At 41.0% G+C, this 10,688-nt stretch overlaps 1 protein-coding gene across 1 annotated transcript in view; it reads right to left on the reverse strand.

Annotated features, from left to right (window-relative positions):
* plppr1 (phospholipid phosphatase related 1) overlaps nt 1-9,760 on the reverse strand; it is a gene marked incomplete at its 3' end in the record, with an annotated part of 55,817 nt that extends 46,057 nt beyond the window's left edge. The window contains exon 1 of the mRNA XM_083929243.1: nt 9,619-9,760. The remainder of the gene's footprint in view (nt 1-9,618) is intronic.
* Nucleotides 9,761-10,688: the final 928 nt, after the last annotated feature.

Consider the following 10,688-nt stretch of genomic DNA (forward strand, 5'->3'; position numbering starts at 1 on the left):
GGTTCATTTGGGGGGAGAATAACTTTTGCTACCTCTTTTGGGACTTTCTGCTTGTTGCTTTCAGCAAGAGGCAAAATCTTAATATATGGTTTCTCTTCTTACTGGCGGCCACAGTTCTTGGAGCCTCCACAAATCACACCTACTACATGCACATATGGAAAGTTATATTTAGAATTCATATACAGTATATGGATTCGAAATACCCATGCTGTTTCACACTACAGATACTCATATTGTAGATTATATTTAATTTAGTTCACTATACTATATTCACTATACAAACAACATGAGATTAAATTGCCATTGCAATCCCCATGATATGTTACAAATGCATGATTAAAAAATGCCCTGAGACTGACTGACTATTGACAAAAACTATAATAACAATAAAGAAAATATGACTCAAAGAACCCCACTTTGACTTTTAATTCACTTTCATCAGAGTGATACTGAGCTTTTACCTTACTGAAGATATTCAACAACTTCAGCATTTGCAACCAAATCTCATTATCTCGCTGCATTAACACACAGATGGTATAGAAGCAAAGCACTCATTCATTCCCACCGAGACATGCAGGTTCAAGCCCTTGAATTGGTCGTGCATTCCAACAAACACAATTAATTGGCACTGCAGTGTTCAAGTGTGGGAAGCCAGGGAGGGATTGTGTCCTTGTAGCCAGTAAGATTTGAAAAAAAAAAAAGCTAAATTGATGCAGGAGAACCAGAGATTTCATTATAACATTACATTTCATTCAGGTGACGCTTTTGTCCAAAGTGACTTCCAATAAGTGCATTCAACAATTAGGGTACAAACAAGAAGAGCAGGTTATTAATTAAGTTAGCTTAAAATAAGCTGATCTATTGAGTGCTACATATAAGTGCATATATAAGTGCATATAGGTGCAGTCAAAAGAAATGCGTTTTGTGGCCTGTGGCAGAAGATTTGTAGATTGTCTGCCTTCCGAATGTCGTTGGGGAGCTCGTTCCACCATTTAGGAGACAGGACAACAAACGGTCATGACTTAGTTGAGTGACTCGGGTGTTCCTCACAGTGAGGTAGCGGCAAGCCGATTTGCCGATCCAGAGCGGAGAGAGCGGGCTGGGGTGTACGGTTTAATCATGTCCTGGATGTGAGCTGGGTCTGATCCGTTAGTAGCACAATAAGCAAGTGCTTATTGAAGTGTCTTGATACGGATGTGAGCAGCTACAGGAAGCCAGTGAAGGGAGCGGAGGAGCGTGTAGTGTGAGAGAACTTAGGTAGGTTGAAGACCAGTCGAGGCGCTGCATTCAGGATGAGCTGCAGAGGTCGGATGGCACAGGTAGGGAGACCAGCCAGGAGGGAGTTACACTAGTCAGCCCAACATCATCACATCATTTCATCATTCTTCCTCGTCAAAACACACCCAAATCTCAGACTAAACTGTTAGCAACTGAGTTGTTTTGTTGGTAATTTAGGCACCAGGTTTTGACAGGGTAGAAGAATGTGTGGAATAAAAACAATATTTCTGGTTCTGCTGCATCAATTTGCATTTTCTTTGTCTTTCTCTTCTGTCAACGTTATAGAAGTGTGGTAATGCCAAATCACTAGCATGCTCTTGTAGAGCATTTTCATGCCTGTCTTATTTAGTTTGGTTGAATTGAACCCTGAAGCCACCTTGAGGAGTTGGTCTCATTCTGGTTACAAACAAACTGACAAACAAACTCAACCTCGATCCGACCCACCTGCCAGATTGTACTTTGAGGGTTTAAGATAACAGCTTCTGTAGCCAGGTGTGCTTAGCAACATACAATACTGCCTAGCATGCGAGCTTAAGCAGCTTGCGTAGTGGTAGTAGCAGCTAGCTGGAGAATAGCATAGCACTGTTTCTCTCACAGAAATATACTGCTGTCAAGCTCAACGTCATTTGCATCTCAGTGGTCAAACCAGCAGCCAAAATGCATCCTGTATTTTTTTTTCTTGCTCCCGCTCCAGGCACATCTGACCAATAAGCATAGTGAAATGTCTCACATGGTTTGGATTGATTCATTTTGGTTCGCTCAGATTTTTCTCTGTGTGAAAAGAACCCAGACAAAGAAGAAAATGTACCAAGGCTATAAACTCATCAACAGATTTGGACCAGAGCAAATGTACTGTTGGTGTGAAAACCCCATAAAATCTCTCCAAGAACCTTTGGTTTTAAAAACATATATGATCGAAACCTGTTGTGTGTCTTCACATGTAGAATTATTGTTTCTCACATATATAATGAAAACAATGCTAACCACAATGAAGGTTAGTATCACTTGATTGTGAGGAAATGCTATTGAAATCTTTCTTTCTGACAGAAACTTCTGCACATCTGGCAGCAATATACAGCAGAAGTTTCACCTTCATGTTTTTATCTTACTGAGGATACTGACATTTTTCCCTGAAGCTCATTTTAGCTCATTGCCACAGTTCTGATCATTTGTGCCTTAGTGTCATTCCTCTCTCTGCTTTTTTACCTCTCAAGTGTACAAAAAAACAGATAATTTCATTATCACCTACTTCATTATCACCACTGAATATTCTGCTACTGGATTAACACAGTACGGACAGTGAGACCTTAATGATTCTTCACAGGGACGCTTAAGGCTAAATTAGATTGTATATTATTGTATTTCTTCTAAATGCAACTCTGTATATTCATATTTAAAAGAAACAGTTCTGGTTAAGCTAATACATTGAATTAATTCTGCAGGAATGGTGGTCGTTGCTTTGCATTCCAATAAATATCATTAGTAAACAACTGCAAGTGCTTCAGGTAAATTTGCATATGTATGAATGTTGGAAAAAAAATGCATTTCAACAAGTCCTCCAAGGCTTCTGTGCGCGTGTGTGTATGTGTGTGTTTCTATTCCGTGTGTTGAATGCTGAATGATGCTGGGCAAGTTTTTTTGTCATGCTGCCTTGTAACATCTCCAGATTGTGGTCTATATTTAGATCAAACAAGCTCTTGATCTCTGAGTATTCAGCTATTTTTCAACCCAACCATCAGAACCATCACAGCACCGTCCTCCTAGCTCAGCTGGAGATAAAGAAGTATTTCCCCTATGAGATTTCACAATATCATGCTAGTATGGCTTCTCATCAGTCTTTTAATCAAACGTAATATGTAGGTGAAGATATGTAGAAAGGCTTGCAACTGTCTTCTTAAAGGAGCTGTACTTGAAATGCTGAATAAAAAAAGTGGGTTGGGTTTGCATTCACACAGCTCTCACACACCGTCCCCCAATACCCAAATACGCATTATACAACCAGCTAAAGGCTACTTTTGATGATATGACCACCACCAAACAACTGCAGACAACTTCACTAATCACTAAATCGCCAGAAAAATAAAGTTATGGAATCAACATCTACCACCTTAACTGCAGCAATGACTTGGGCTCAAACCTCAACATTTATTTTGGTTCAGAATGAAATGTGTCTGCAGTACAGAGCATGGTAACAAATACATGACAAGTAAATTGGAATTAAAAGCCTTATAGACACTTCATAGTCTTTTTAGCATAGCATTAAATAGAATATTCACTCATTTACAGTTAAACTACATGTGGAACGAAGGTACAGCATATGGAGGTGGCACGCAGAATTGGAAAAGATCTGAGCCTCTTCAATTGGTTGCAGGCATCCCGTGAGAGCCATGGTATGCCACTTATGGAGTCCATGGAGTTTCACCATTACTCACTGTAGTTTACTGAAGCAGGTATTGTTCAGATAGAATATTTTACAAGGAGAGTTTGACTCAGCTCTATCTGAACTAGAAGCAACCCATTTGGAATGATTCAAGAGCCTACTCACAGACTATACTTAAAGGGATAGTTCACTCCAAAATCAAAATACATATTTTTCCTCTTAACCGTGATTGTTTTGGAGTGAGTTGCCCAGTGTTTGAGATATCTGACGTAGAGATGTCTGCCTTCTCCCCAATGTAATGGAAATAGATGGCACTCGACTCGTGTGCTCAAAGCACCAAAAAAAATGACATTCGAAAAAGTCAACAACCATGACTCTTTCCAGAAATCATGACCCACTTACTCAAGATAATCCACAGACCTGGTTGTGTGCAGTTTCATGTAGGAACATTTTTTTTCTACTAAATTACACCTGCCAAACATATCACCGCACAGAAGGAAGAGTTCTCATGGATGCATGGAATTAATAATAATTCACATGAATAATCTCAGGACTCTGCAGATGCATCTTGTGAATGTTTGGAGAGGTCTGACCTCTAGATTTAAACCACTGGGCAACAGTACTTTTACTTTTGATCCTTTAAGATTCATAATACTTCTGTACTTAGGAGTATTTGTACACTATTGAACTGGATCTGTGTACTTCTTCCACCACTGGCAAATTTTGTTTATTATCTCAAAAATAAATTGTGTAACTGTATCAACTGTGCAAACATTAGCGGTAGCTACCTCATGCATCCACCGTGTGTGGGGACTGTCTGTGTGTTTGTGTGACATCTCACAACTAACCAGGTTATTTCTGTTATTTCCCTCAAGGCTCTCTCCTCTTTCCTCTCATGTCTCTATATTCCCAGATTCATAACGCCACAGGTATTTGCCTCACTTAACTGCGCATGTGCTTCTAATCTTGGCCATTTGGGTCTTTTTATTGACTTTTACATATACAATAATTTTGTCCTTTCCACCGTCTGACATTCAGGTGGAAGTTTAAATCTCTGCGTGTGTGGCTGACATCTCTCAATGGATGTCGACACACCACCTGAAGCTTAGTCTGGCCAAGACTGAGCTGCTCTTCCTTCCAGGAAAGACATCTCCCATCCACAACCTCTCCATCAACATCCAGAACTCAGACTGCAAGGAACCCGGGGATGATACTTTATGACTCGCTGCCCAACCAGGTTTCTATTGATTCGTGATGGACAACTTTAGGAGGATGTGTCTGTGCCTAACCCAGAAGGTGCCGCAGGTCTTGTTCCAGGATCTTCTTGTGTCTAAACTACTGCATCTCCCCCCTAGCTGGTCTGTCTGCATACCCCATCCGATATCTGCAGCTCATCCAGAATGCAGAAGCCTGGCTGGTCTTTAACCAACACAAGTTATCCCACACTACACTGCTCCGCTGGCTTGAATTGTATTCAAGACACTGGGACTTGCCTACAGTGCTGTAAATGGCTCAGGTCCTTCCTACATACAGAACACGGTCAAAACTTACACCCCAGCCCTTCCGCTGTGCTCTACTAATGCCAAACAGATCTCTACTTCCTCCGCTACGAGGGGGGTCTAGCTACTGCTCAACAAAATCCTGACTGTTTGCTGTCCTGGCTCCCCAACAGTGGAAAGAGCTGCCCACTAAAGCGCTACACAACGCAGAATGATAACTCACCTGTTCAGACTGCATCTCGTCCAAAGAAAATTTAGTTTAGTTTAAGTTATGCTAATTTGATGAATTGTATGTACCTGCATGACTCTTGCAATTTTGTGATAGTCTATTCATGTTTGAATGCACTTATTGTCTTTGTATAAAAGGGTCACATAAATTAATGTAATGTAAGGTACACAACACAAGTATCTAAATACAATCGTGCCACATCTAAAACTTGTCTTTGAGAACATTAGAAGACAAAAGACTTCACTCTTTCCTTCTCTTGCTCGTCAGTGCCATCACCACATACGTGTCCAGAATAGCTCAGCGGGTCCAGCAAAGGTAAGGGGTTTGATTTTTAAATCCTAATTAATATGAATTCAAGTTGCCTACATTCATTAAAAATTAACATTACCATGGGACTCTCTTCACTAAACTTCTGATCTGTTATCTATTTTTCCTAAATAAGTAAATTAGAAATCTCAAATCACTCCTTAATATAATTACCAATTACAATGTTCTAAACAAAAAAAACAACAACTTGGGGCTCTCAGCCAACAGTTGTCTGCAATTTCTCTATTAGCTCCCATTCAAACTAATTATATACACAAGTCTCGTCTCGTCTGAGAAGCTTGCGCTGCATTCTGACATGCTACAAATACTGGGCGTATTTGTGTACTCGCGCCAACCGTGTACCACTTTCCACTCAAATTAATCAAGCGTCCTTGTAAATAAAGATGTTTAGCCACATTAGCTGCCGCTCTTCTTAAAACCCATCTTTATAGGCAAGCCTCTTGATAACCTCGGTCCTCATCCCTGTCTCGTGTTTTGTTTTGTTTTTCATTTTGTCTGTCTTTCATTGTGCTGTAGATTATAATTTGAATTTCGTTTTTTTTACTTTTTCAATAAGATTTTCATGTCTGGTGTCAAGCATGTTGCAACTGTGCTTTTTAAAAAGTTCTATATAAATAAAGCTTTACTTACTTACTTATTCTATTGTATGGCTTCTGGCACACCGAGCAAAAATATTCATGAAGTGCTGCCAGTGCTTCCATTCTTCCTGTTCCTCTCTGAAACCATATCACCTGTATGTATCAGACCTCCTTATAGATAAAGGGAGAGGCTCAGTCTCCAGAGGCAGGCCTTATCTCACCTCAGGGCTAAGGATTCCCCGGAGACATCGTAGTGACAGATAAACTGCCAAATCAGGACACCCCCACTGCTCTAATAACACTGCCCCCACATCTTGTGGTAATCAAATACCTGCTATCAATAGACCATGGAAAGGGTTTAATGTGTGTGGTGGTGTGTGTGTATGCGTGCACATGATCAATAGTCAGTCTCTAGTGTGGGAGTGGAGGAGGAGTTAGACATCAGACGTGAGTTCAGAGGTCAATGCTTCCTGCTGCTACTTTCTATCTGTCCGCCTGGTGTTGTTTTTAACAGAAGGCATCGGCTGGTGTCTCCCTGTGATTATTGTAATTTGTAACACATTTCAGAACGGCACCTTGTCACTATTATGATTTTATTTTTGCCACGTGTTAAGAGCACTATAGCAGCTTTGTGTGGTCCAAAAGGCAGCAAGAAATAACTGAAACGTTTTATTGAAAACAGCCAGAAGTGATTTGTTTGTGCATATCCCTGAACACTCCCTCACTGCTGTCCAGAAGGCATATGTTGCATTTCACTTGTATGTTTTGATTTATCACTCGTGATGCGAAGCGGTAGGCTAATCATACACGATTTTATTTTGACAAATCCCATGTCAACCGTCTCCTTGTCTTTCATTTGCAAGTGTAGCATGATAATATGCACGTGATTCACAACTTTATTCTAAAAGCTGGGTCTACGGGGGCTAAATGTGGCAGATTCCAATTCAAACACAAGCACAAGGATTGCAAATCGCCCATTTTTAAAAGGAAACTACAATATGAAATATTAATTTATGTCTTTCCAGGACCAAAATGAAGCAATAAATCAAAACGGACCTGAATGATAATGAAAAAAATGGGGAAAAGGACACTTAGTTGTACAAACAGATAAATGGAGCCAGTTCACACCGAAGATGGGGACTGCGATAGCCCTAGTAAGAATTTTACCACAAATTCAAACAACTTAATATCCAAAATGTACCAATAAACCAACATTAGAGCCGTCATGAATTTGCATGAACTGAAACAAAAATAATTGTTAAACAAAACTAGACTAAAACTAACAATGATGAAATACCTAAAATGTAACCAAAACTGGCACAAAAAAATAGAAAATAGATTGTTTCAAGCTAAAAAAATTATTAATTTTGACTTAATTATCGCAATAATAACACCAATGAGTCTAATGAAGAAAGGATGGTAACAATCACGATCAGTTAAATGTAAAGTGTTGACGCAAGACACCGAGACTGCACATCAGAATACTTGAAGCTGCTGCAGCTGATGTCACAGGACACGTCAGTTTATCATTGCTGAGCATGATGATGTCGCTGGGACCTCAGCCTGTAGTGCTTTTTGATTGGTTAAAGGTAACATAACCTTTCAAGGAAAGGCAACCACACATGTGCCCTGCAGCAAAACAATGCCTTCTGTGTATGTAATGGGACATTTTAAACATGCACTGCTGTGTGCATTCACTAATATTCAAGATGCATTGGCATACTCAAACCTATACAACACACACACACACACACACACACACACACACACACACACACACACACACACACACACACATACACACACACACACACACACACACACACACACACACACACACACACACACACACACACACACACACACACACAGAGAGAGACTAAATAAACGGTGGGTTTATGCCAAAAGGTTTCATGAATTTGCCAGGCCCTGCTGACAGCCAAGGAAAGCCTCACCTGATGCCCAGCCACCTGCCATCTATCCGCTGAATAACATCCCTTGCCTGCTATTCTACAGGGAGCGAGCATAAATACACCTGTCAAATATAAACACAAACAGCAAAATACAAAAAAAATTCACAGGTGCCCGCTACAAATAGCTGGTAGGAATATGTGCCTCTCTGGGCGGGTGATACTATTTTACTTGCAGTGCTTAGCCAAGGGACAAGAAATATTCAATACAGATGGGACCATGCATGCACACACACAGGCAGGCAGTTAGGGAGATTCAAAAGCAATATAAACCCCCACTAGTATGAATGTAAGCAGATAGGGAATACTATCCAACATTACAGAGAAAGTGATTCAAAACAAGCAGCACTTTTTTTAGACAAGAGATATGGTCAACATTGACTTATTTTATAAATTGAGGGTCTAGTAACCATTTGGTCACTGTCTGCTGAGCAATTCAGCTCATCCGCAATGCCTCTCAACTGTAAATCATTTGACTCATTTTGTTATTTAGTCCAGATTTTAACTATATTGTTTTATCGTATCCACAGCCTTTACCTACAGTCAAATAGCCCACATGCCTCATATATTTTTAGCCAGAATACAGAACACGGGACAGACATCTACCACATCCTTTAAATCAGAAATTGTGTAAGGAGCACTATTAGAAGATGAGGGTTCAGATCTCATATTCAAGCTATGAGGCCGAGCCTGCTCATCCACAGAGCCGTTTTATGAATATGACTATACTAGAAGCAATCAGGGGAGGATGGTGACACGCGCTGCACTGAATTAATTGCCCTGTACTATCAATCTCAACAAGCGTGGGATTTCAGTCTTTTCTGTAATCTGAAAGACATCAACTGCGCCGTGCATGTCTATGGGGGGTGGGGGGGGGGTCTGGTTGTGGAGGAATAGCCACCCTGTGATGTTGGGGGGCGGGGAGATGGGCCGAATTTGTCTTGCTGGACTGTGAAGACACATTTTGCTCGGCAACGAAGGCGAAGCAATTTGCCCAAATGTTTGTTTTTCTTCCATAAAAAGGTGGAACGCGCACCACTGAAACGCATTTTTTTTTGCAAAAACGCATATTTGTAGGGGCGTAAATAAGCCCTGGAGGGCGGTCACTGTTGCTGGCAAAGACAGGTGTCTGTTGAAATACCGATATCGATTCTTTACAATCATTAAAACACTATTCTCCACCCATTACGCACTGAAACGTTTGGATCCGGAGCTTTGATTCGTTTTTATCTAACGAGACCCCCGCGTTGTGACTTGATTAAGGTCCGAACTTGCCTCAGCAACAGACAATAGCTGCACAGTTCCGTTTCCTCTTAGTTCTCCCCCCACGGCATCTGCGGGCATCACACACACTTACCGCGATGGGATGAAGCAGTAATCCAGAGAAAGGGCGAATCCATTAAAGACAACAAAAAAGGAGGCGAAAGGGGCGACAGGAACCCGTGAGCTCTCCCACTACTACTAGTACTACTACTCCATCGGCTCAGCCAAAAGCCGCCGCTCTTGGTTTGTGATGGGGAACATGCAGCGTGTGAGAGCGTGAGGATGGATGCTGTGCCTTGTCGAAAGGGGGGCGGGGACAAGACGCGTACTCGGGTCCAGCGGAGCGTACTTAATTCTGTGTAGGGACCTTGTGTTACAAGCAAGTCGGCCGTCTAGCCCGCATATTCCCAGCCAGCCTGCCCTATAGACCTCCAGGTCCTATAGGAACGCTCCTTCACTTACCCAAGAGAGGCTGCTTTTGTGTCTTATCAATCCTCCTGCTTCATATTCATGGGGCTTCACACGTTTACAGTTAGACAGGCTGAGAGGTTTGCCGTTGAGGGTTGTTGCTTCATTCTGAATATGCATACTGGTACTGTTGTTTTTTACAGAAAATCTTAATATAAACCAAGATTTTATACTATTAGTATAAGCCTGTATTCAAATGTGAGATTTTATTTGCCATAGATCTTTTTCATCATGTTATCCATCATAATTTATCTCAGTCGACATAAAAAACACATATGTCTATTTTTTCTCTAATAAAATCTACAGACAATATTCCATTAAGTTTGCATTAAGCAAACTCTAGGATTGTCGTTAGCCTCCCAATCTAAAAGGTGTAGTGTTTGATTTAGGAGGATCTATTGACAGACATGGAATTAAATATTGATATGTTTGATTGTGGGGGATTCTATGGGGTCCACCATTTTTGCACCGTCATGTCGGGTCGGGTGTATACACTTGGCAGGTGACCAGACGGCATAAAAAGATTGATGGCTTAACAGCTCCTAAACAAGCCCCAACCACTTCCTGGTTGATCCAATACAGAAGTGCCAAAAATTTGCAGTTTGTCAAGTGGCCACTAGGGGCAGGTTTCATAAAAGAGCAGTCTCTCATTGACCCCCATGTTAAACAGGCCGTTTTTACACATAATTAAACTTA

Source organism: Echiichthys vipera (genome assembly GCF_963691815.1).
Source record: "Echiichthys vipera genome assembly, chromosome: 16".
Classification (NCBI taxonomy): Eukaryota; Metazoa; Chordata; class Actinopteri; order Perciformes; family Trachinidae; genus Echiichthys; species Echiichthys vipera.